At 35.1% G+C, this 10438-nt stretch overlaps 1 pseudogene; it reads right to left on the reverse strand.

Annotated features, from left to right (window-relative positions):
• Positions 1-9127: 9127 nt before the first annotated feature.
• Positions 9128-9845, reverse strand: LOC149531915 (formyltetrahydrofolate deformylase 1, mitochondrial pseudogene; annotated as a pseudogene).
• Positions 9846-10438: the final 593 nt, after the last annotated feature.

Here is a 10438-nt window from a genome sequence, read left to right on the forward strand (position 1 = left end):
TTACTCAGCACTTGAAGCTTTCTTGTATTGCTTGGGTTCTACTATTTTCTTGAATCACTTGGCTTCTACTACATCTGTTGATGATTGGCACCTTTTGTGTTACTCGACTTCTACTACATTTACTAATGCTCAACATCTTCTGTGTTACTCGACACTTGAAGGATTGCTCGGCACCTTTTGTGTTACTCGACACTTGAAGGATTGCTCAACACACATTGTAGTTGAACTTTCTCGGCTTTAACTAGCTTTCTTGGCACTCACAAATGAACTTAGTCAAGTTCTACAAATGACTTAATTAAACCTTACATCTTTGATGTGTCTTAGTGTGTCCATTCCCTATGTCTTAGAGTATGTCATCAATACACTATTTCATCAATGGCTTAGCTGATCCTTATACTTCATTACAACATCATAACTTCATCCTTTCTCTAGGTGCACTAGATACATCTTATTGATTGCCTCCTCCTTGTCAATCAACCAATTGATAGTATTTGGATCACTTAAGCAATTTTCATTCCTGCAAGTAGCAAGTTTGACATCAATGACAAAACAATGATTGAAAACATTCTTTACCAATTCCATCATTCTTCATTCATGATCTTTTAAATCATTTCCAACAATATGGTCATATCCCTAATCTACAACTTATATTTGCATCAGCTATAGCTAACCATGGTTGACCTAGGATGAAAGGGTAACTGGACAGATTAACTTTGGGAGGACAGAATCATGAAGTCTGCTGGATACTCTAGAGAGTCTAAAGTTACAACTATGTTTTCTATCATCCCATCAGGAGTGATAGTAGAACTGTCTACAATTTGCAGAATTGTTGGAGTAGCCCTTAATCCTTCTATTTTCAACTTCTTCATAGTGTCCTTGGTCATGAAATTTATAGCAGCACCAAGATCTATTAAAGCAATTTTAACAAACTACCCATCTATACTCATATCCACAACTGGACTACTTAGATCAAAATATTTTAGTGTGATCAATTTTCCTAACATAATGTCAACCAATTGTCCCACAACATAGATTGTGGTGGGGTCTTTTTCTTCCTTCTAGGCTTCTTTAGGTAGGTGTCTCTAATGGCTTTTCCATAGATTGGAACATCTTTAATGGCTTGGAATAGGGTTATTTGGATATGCATGTTCTTTAACTAATCAACAATATCAAAAGGCTATTCCTCTATTTGTATAGGTTCATTTCATATAAGCTTTTCTGGAAAAGGAGGTTCCACCACTAGTTGAGCTTGGGTTGAGATAGTGACATTGGTTGGGTCAACCTCTTTAGTGATTGAGGGTTCTGATGCTATAGGATTATTTGGTATTTTAGTTATAAGAGGTAGTTTAGGCACTGGTAAAGTTGTACCAGATCTCAAATGTATATCTACAACACTCAAAGTGTAAGTAGGATATTGTTGAGCATTAGCAATATACATGGGTTGCTATGGCTATTGGCTATTTTGATTTTGCTAAGGTTGTGCAGGTAACTATGTTTTCTTTTGAGGTCCAGGATTTGTAGTTAGTCGCATTAGAGAAAGTTGTTGAACTGGGAGTGGTAATTGTGGAGTACTCGTATTTTGGTTAGGCCACTATTGAGATCCCCTCCATTGGTTCATAGATTGCCAATTCCCTTGGGGTGGTTTCCATTGGTTCTACTAGTTTTGCCAGTAGTTCTATTGATCCTACCATTCATTATTCTATTGGTTGGTGCAAGACGATTGGCAATTCTGAGGCCATTGGGGTTATTGTAGATTGTTTTGACCAACATTATTTCAATTAGGTTGATATTGTGGAGGACCTTGGGGATTATAGTTTTTCCATTGATTACCATATGAATTTGAATTTTGCAAAGGGTCCTAAGGAATACCTTGACATTGGGACCATGGCTAACATTGAGCAACAAAAAATAATTTCTTATCATCTCCATCTATCTTAAGGTACTTAGTTGGAAGATGTTGGTTCTCCATACTTGCAACTAGTTTGCATTGGTAATCCTTCTTTTGCTTCTAGCAATGAGGGTAGTATTTAGCTAGTTGTAACTCAACTTCTACATATTTCTTCTTTGCAATCATTGCATTGAGATGTGTAGCAACATTATTTATGATGTCCTGCTTGAAATTTGACAATAGGTTAGATATCTTGAGCTTTGAAATACCTTGGCTAATTCCTTTAGTGACTGTAGAACAAGGTCCATGACCTTTCTTCATAGTTGACCTTGAATAGTTTTGACAGATCCTCTTGAGGTCATCATAGGAAGCTTGATATACATCATCGCTAGCCATTAGGTCTAGTGCTTCTAGATAGTTATCATCCACACCTCTTAGAAAGACTAGATTTTGTGAATCCTTGGACAACACATGCTGAGGGTTCTTTTGTAGTGTATACATGAAACACGAAACATAGTCTTCCAATGTTTCTTCCTCCTTCTATGATATCCTAAACACATCATCTCCTCTTGAACTAGGTACTTTGCAATACTCTTAATATTTATCCAGAAATAGAGTTTGCATTGCATCCCAAGTTCCTGCTGCATTGACTCGTAAGCCCATGAACCATAGTAGAGCTGGCTCTTTCAATGTTGCTAGAAATAATTTGAGCCTATGAGCATCAGTGTTGTAGTCAAAACGATAATTAAGTATGTCAAATTCAAACAAAAAAGTATCAGGGTCTTTAGTTGCAAGGCCATAGAACTTTGGAAGAGTAGCTACAGGTATATTCTTGAGATTATCAGTATTTGTAAGGCTTGGGAGAGGAAACAGAAATGTAGGTTGTGCAATTACTGGAGGTATTAGATTATGAGGTTTCTATTGAAAAGGAACATTAGGTATTGCATTATTAACAACTGGTGGATTTAAAGTAGTATTATCAAGGAAACTAGCCAAAATTTCAGCAAAAGGTTGAAGACCACTTGTATATATAGGTTCTACTCTTGAGGATGATTCTATAGAAAAAATAGGGCTTGCATCTTCAAATTGAAACTCAACTTCTTCTTCTTCAATTTCTTCATTCAAATTAAAAAACTCCCATGAAAACAATCTTCCATATTCATCTCATTGTCTTCCTCTTCGATACTTGCAATTGAATTCTTCACATTGGTGAAGAAAGGTTTAAAAATAGAAATTTAAAAAAACTTTATCTAAGAACTATGACTCAAGAATGCTCCTAGCTTGACACCATCCCCGATAATGGTGCCAAAAATGGTTTTCCTTACAATAGGTGTATAATAATCATGCTCAAGGCCATGCTTAGGACTAGTGTATTCAATCTAAAGATTATTTTTCCCACTATGAGGTGCATTTAATCTTGTCAACCTAGGGACATATACTTGAAATGGTCAGCACAATATGTGCACTAGGTCTCTTAATGAGTCATTATGCTTATGCCATACGAAAGTAAAATGAAAGAAAACAAACCTACACTATTTTTGCAGGAAACTAATATGCTTGAATCTTTACTGAAATGAATACTGGAAATGCAATGAAATGCTAACATATTTTCCAACTCAATTCATCTACTATAACTATTCTCATAGATGCTATAGGAAGGAACTTACAACTTCTACCTGCAATACTAAAAATGCTTGAAAATAAATCTATACTACTCTAATCTAATCCACCTTCCAAGTGGCCCCCCTTGGTTGGCTTCTTCTAATCTTCTAACATAGGATATAAGTCAAAAACTGTTTCATTACATTTTAGAAATTCATTACATGGGAACAATACATAGAACTATAAAAAAAACTCAATGCAAGAGTTAATAGTTTGTTTTTATAAACTTTCTTCTTCTAACCCCTAACATAATTGCTTTGATCCCTACACATATAAGATTGATGCTTATTCCAAAATAGAAAAGGAAACAAACTAGCATAAATTCACAAGCGAAAAAGAAGGAAAGATAACATCTCAAGATGGGAAGAAAAGATAATAGCTCAAGGCAGGAATAATAAAGTCTAAACAACTGTTTTGACATAATAATAAATGCAGAGAATGTAGTAAGTCTTCATAGCTCCTCCATACTCATAGCCATGTCCTTTCATATTGTTATGATTTTTTTCTACCATGGCTAAACCTCAACATCTCTTCTCCTTGGATGCTATTGGCTGTTTTCAACGTTCATCTTTGAATTCTTCTAATCATCTTCAACTTCTTTGCTAATAGGTTAGTTATAATGTAGAGATATTTGCAAATAAGCATTATCAAATTAAATTCAAATATAAGAAAACACATTCTGATGATTATATGAAATACTACATACGATATATAATATTGGCAAAGGTTGACATACTATCTACCCATAAGTTAATCATCAGTTCAGGTAAACATAAGTTCACAAATGTCTTGATGAAAATAAAATAGAGTGTTCAACAAAGTGTTTAAAACTATCATAAAATAGAGGCAATAATTAGCCTCATCACAAACAATTGTTGGTACTATGAAAAACTAAGGCATAAAAAGAAAGATTACTAGATTTGAAAGAAAAATGAAGGGGAAGAAAAAGATGGAGTCAAGGAGGCAAATGTGGTAAGTAACAAATCTGAAGAGGATGCTTTGCTTCTATCTTTAGAAGGTGTTGATGATTCATGAGTTTTAGATTTTGGTGCTTCATTTCATGCTACACCTCATAGAGGTTATTTCATTGATTATGCCCAAGGAGATTTTGAGCTTGTTTATTTGGGGGATAATGAATCCTATCAAATTTTTGGAAAGGGAAAAGTTAAGATTAAGTTGTAGAATGAGAATCATTGTCTACTACATGAGGTAAGACATGTTCCAAGGTTGAGTAGAAATTTAATTTTAGTAGGGCAACTTGATGAAGAAGGTTATGCAGTTACTTTTAATGATAAAAATTGGAAGGTTTCAAAAGGTTCCCTTGTAGTAGAAAAAGGTGTGAAAGTAGGTACCTTATATCTTTGTAAAAGTAATATTGTTCCTTCTACTTTAATTTTTTTAGAGAAAAATGAATATCTAAGAACAATTATTGTAGTTGAGCAAGGAGAACAAATAGTTGTTGTAGATTTTGATATAGTGTTGTGGTAGAAAAGACTTGGGCACATGAGTGAGAAAGGTAAGAGAGTACTTTATTCAAAGAAAGTTTTACCAAGTTTAAAATGTGTTAATATGTATTTATATAAAAGTTGTGTGTATGGAAAACAAAAGTGAGTGAGTTTTGTGAATACTGACAAGGAAAATAAAAGTGACAAATTAGAGCTTGTACATATAGATCTATGGGGAACTACTCAGGTGTCATTGCTTGTGACTCTCATTATTATGTTACATTTATTAATGAGGCAAATAGAAAAGTATGGGTTTATTTCCTTAGATAGAAATTTTTTGTATTTCAAACTTTTAAGAAATGGAACTGCTTGGTTGAAAATGAGACTGGTAAGAAATTAAAATATCTCAAATTTGATAATGGTGGTGAGTATTGTAGTCATGAATTTGAATATTATTGCTCCACTAATGGTATTTGTCGACAAAAAATTGTTCCAAGGACTCCACAAGAAAATGGAGTGACTTAACACATGAACATGACAATAGTGGAGCATGCAAGGAGCATGAGGTTACATGTTGGGTTGCCCTTAAACATGTGGGTAGAGGATATCAATACTGCTATATATTTGATTAATAAAGGTCCCTCTACTCCTTTGAGCTATGGTATTCCAAAGGAAGCATGGACTAGTAAGGAGGTGAGTTATTCTTTTCTTAAAACCTTTGGTTGTGAAGAATTTGCTTATATAGATTTTAAAAATCAAACCAAGCTAAGGGCTAAGTCAAAGAAATGTGTATTTGTTGGATGTGGCATTAATGAATTTAGTTAAAGGATTTTGAATTTTTAAAATCATAAAATTGTAAGAAGTAGGGATGTCATATTGAATGAGAAAGTGTTATACAAAGACTTGTTGCAGCAACATGAGAAGAAAGAAGATGATTATGTAGTGTTGGATGATACTCCAAAAGAAGATGTTCTAGCAATTCCTCATGATGTGCAACAACTACAAAAAAAAAATACCTCACACCCCAATGAATTTTAGATGGTCATCAAGACTAATTAGACCTCTAGAAAGATTTTCTCCCTCTTTCTATTCTATTTTACTAACCAATGTTGGGGAAATTGAATGTTATGATGAAGTTATATAGGTGGACACTGTTGGTGTTTGAAAATGCTGGAGGGTTTTCAATTATCCCACTGAGAAAGTGATACATCTAGGGGAAGCTAACTCCCATTTTCAACATGCCATTTCTGACAATAGGCCAACTATAAGGCATGACCCTTCTTCTACTTTAGGCTCTGCTAAACCTAGGCAGGTAGACCTAAGATTCAAATGATATCGTACCAGTGCAAAAACATATCCCTAAATCTATTAAGCAGATGAAACCCTTATATCTCCTAGTAACTCATGAAATGACATAGATATGTAGTAGCTAAATGCAAATCTAGAATATTCATAAGTTGAGTGAGAGCATTCTATTTAAGTCCTTCAACATAAAATGGAAAGAACATTTAATTAATAATGTTGAGTTCAACAAACCCTTAGATATGCAGCAACAAGAACTAAGTGACCCTGTAGCTGATCAGTGCCTAATCCTTTGGGCAAATTCATGGGTCACAAAAATACATATGAATATCTGAGACATATGTGTATCTTCATATATAGATATATCTATTTAACTTGTAAATAGACATCTATGTTCAGTTTAAATCTCATTCTTACCAAATATCCTCCTCAATAAATCTGCAACCCTATTGATTTCTATGAAGCATTTATACAATTCCTTGAATTATCAACAACAATGAAACAACATATAGTCTTAAGGGACTCCAACTATGACCTAAGCTCTTTGTTCAGAGATCATAAAGCATTGAAACTCATTGAGAATGGAGACAAGATTCAATTGAAACTTAATCATCTGCTGCTCTTTACATTATTTCTTTGAAGTTATACAGTCATATGCATGAAATGAAAGACATGAAACAACCTAATAGATCTGAACTATCTATATTTATCTTCCTATTGTTGTTCATACAAGAGAAATTTCTGAAAAATATGTGGTATCACAATATGGAAACACATAAAAATTGGATCCAAAACTTGGTATCTCAGTAGTGACTGGTTTTCTCTCCAAAGACTGGAACCAAAAATTGGAACCCCTATAATGATAGAAAGAAAGAAAGATATAGACAAAGGTGAATTCCCAGATTCAATCTACAATTGACATTTGTCCAATTGAAATTCCCTCTTTTGCAACTAAAAAGATTCTCTTCTTCCTTCCCCTTTTGATCTGATCTTGTTTCATCATTTTCTGTAACACGCTTGCAAAATATCCTTTTCTAAATGATGAAAACTATGTGAGTCACCAAAATATTTTAACTGTCTTATGAGAATGCTAGTGAAATTTGGTTTTTATGGAGTGAACCTGATTTGAATTCAACCCAAACTGCATTTTTACCATCTTTTATGGATATTCAGGTCATTACCTTGCCAAAAATCAATTCTGAACTTCATCACCTAAATGTGGTTGCAGATTAGACATCTGGGACAAAACCTTCTATAACATGAACAGACTACTTCCTGTGCAAAAATTGATTTTGGAATCGAAAAATTCAAATTCTCATGATTCCGACGATATACAACATTGCCTATTTTGCCTTCCGAAAACCCCCAGAAAGTTTGTTTGAAAATGTCTTCCTCTGCTAGAAATGCCCAGGTCTGCATATTTGATTTTTTTAAATTTTGAAATTTTTTTTAAAAATTCTAAAGTTAAAACTTTAGAATTATTGCCTTTTAAATTTAAAAACAAATCTGCAAGTCCATCCAATTTGAAAGACATTTTAAAATGGCATTTAAAACATTTATTCTTTTTATGTCTTCAAATTTGGGGTCAACCCCCTGTTGACCAAGCCCTGTCTACCACGTGGGGGCCTTTGATTGGCCCAGACCCGTGCATCATCTACCACTTCAGCACCACCAGGGCTAGTTGCCACATCACTAGTTGCCCGCATGCCCGCATTTTTCAAATCCAACACATCTTGATTTTGCAGTTTTGCGTTGACAGTCAGATTGCAACACGTGTCATGATCTAATGCCTTCATCTAAAGTTGCATTTCACTACACCCGAAGCCCACATTGCCACACATCAATTACCTGCTTTCTCACATTTTTTAACATCCTCGCAACTTATTTTTGCAAGAATGAAGGTGTCATTTGATCTACCATGTGGCACAATCGTGTTCATTGCTTGCCACATTAGCTCCTTTATTTCTTCAATTAAGATTTTGGTACTTCTCTCGTTGACGTCACCTGGGTTAGCTTCATGGGTCCCGCGCACACTCCATGGCCTCCAAAAGCCTCTTACTTTAATTTGTAGAGCTTAAAGTGTTAAGTTGTAGCTAAACAACTCTCAAACAATTTTCACAAAGAATATGGGACAAATGTTATTTAAATACTTTGTCTCTGTTCTCTCCTTTATGACTGCATTTTCATCACACGAATCCCCTTTTTATCTTTCAAGGTGCAAACTCTGTCACTTAGTGTGGAGTTCCTCTATTATAACATGGGTATTTATGCCCTTTCGTTGGTTGAAAACTAGCGGCTTTCTCCTTGCTCTTGCATTGAAGTCCATGGTTTTCACATAGGGATTCTCCTCTATCAAATTTTGCACTAAATGCCTTTTCCTTGACTTACATGAACTATGGTTTGCTTCACATGGGTGGGGTGGCTTCATGCTTGGTACCTCCTTTTAATCTCCTCACACACTTTGCCTCTTCCAAACCATTATGTGCGTAGGCCAAAATCATTACTGTCCACAATACCACATCTAGCTTGGGTATGTGCTCAAACAGTTTGTGTGATGATCTTTGGCTCACCTTCTTCTTTACTTAACATGGCGGCTAAATTTCTTTGCAAGTGGCTTTGTCTTCAGAGTGGAGTGCTTTTTAACATTTTTGTTCCTCTTGTGGTTTGCGGCTTTATTTCATGCCTTCTAATGAATTGAATCTGTTGTAGACATGGACGACCCTTCTTCCTTCATTGTAGCTACTTCATCTGCTGAAAATGTGGCTCCCCTACTACACGCTCATGGATATCCTTCTGTCCATGATAAGCTTTCTTTCCACATGCTTTACCCTTATCTCATAGCTTTAGCTTGCAAAACATTCTCATTACTATCACTTCCAAACTGGTGTTGACTGTTCAGTGTTCTTGGATGAGTGATTTGAAATTGTGAATGGTGCTTTTCTTCAAGATTCTTAGATTTTTGTGCAAATGACAATAATATATCCCTATGAGTGTTGTGTTCAACCATTTTCTCTATGATAGGCCCACAATCAAGTTCTACTATTACAAAATGACTGGTTGCACCAGTCAATTTTACACCTGCATCAAAAGCCTGTCTGAAAGGTTTTCCTCCCTTGAAAGATGACAAAAGCCCATGATGAATATTTATGAAATCCTTTCCATAGTTATCTAAAAAAATTGGATAGGACCTGCATGCATCAAGCAAGTACTATGAAATCTGTGTTGCCAACCAATTTCAAGATTTCCTCCTCCCTCTTATTTTCTTTACTTGGTTGAAAATGATGGTATGGAATTCCATGGCATTCAAGGAACTGAATGACATGAGTGTTTGGCTCTTAATCATGGTTGCTTGTTACACAAGTGATTTCAACAGGAAGTTTCCCTTCCTGCCATTCATGCAACAAATCAACCAAGCAATGATCTTGTTGTGAAGCTAGGACAACAATCTTAAATTTGGCATCTATCTCTGGAACTACCACAATTGATTTCTAGGCATTGAACATCTTTGTCAAGTTCCCAAAATCCTCATCCATAGCTACTCGTGGCCATTAAATAGATCCTCTAAGAAAATTTTGTGCCTTTTGAACTGAATTGCTTTGTTTGGACATTAACCATCAAAAACATGGTCACACTGATGTTGCTCAGGTTTAACATCCTTTCATGGGCTTGAATCTCCCTTTGTGTAAAAATGGGGATCCCATTAAGACTAAGTCACCCCTCCAATGTATCAATGTTGATAAAACCATATCTTGATCATATGAGTCGGGTCACATGGTGGCCCGATTGAAAAAAAAATCATTTTCAAGTGACTGATCCTTCAGATTAATCCATTTGGTATCTCATCCTGATTGAAAAAAAAATTCATCACTAAAACAACATTTAAAACTCATTTTACCATAGATCCAGAAATTATGAATTTGATGTCAAGAAGTCCGTTGACTGCCTTTGAAAACTGACCAAATCACCTGCTTAAGCTCATAAATCTGACACACTGACTCTCTGCTCTGCACAGTTTTACGTTGTTGAATCTCGTCTCATGAAAAATTACCACTCAAAAGATATTGACTATCAAATTTGCCTTCTCAAATTTACCTGCAAGAAAACACGTCAAAAATCTATAAACTGGGTTCAAACTTGGCTT

This window comes from Cupressus sempervirens, chromosome 11 (assembly GCF_028749045.1).
Source record: "Cupressus sempervirens isolate cs-2001-9-10 chromosome 11, ASM2874904v1, whole genome shotgun sequence".
In the NCBI taxonomy this organism is placed as follows: Eukaryota; Viridiplantae; Streptophyta; class Pinopsida; order Cupressales; family Cupressaceae; genus Cupressus; species Cupressus sempervirens.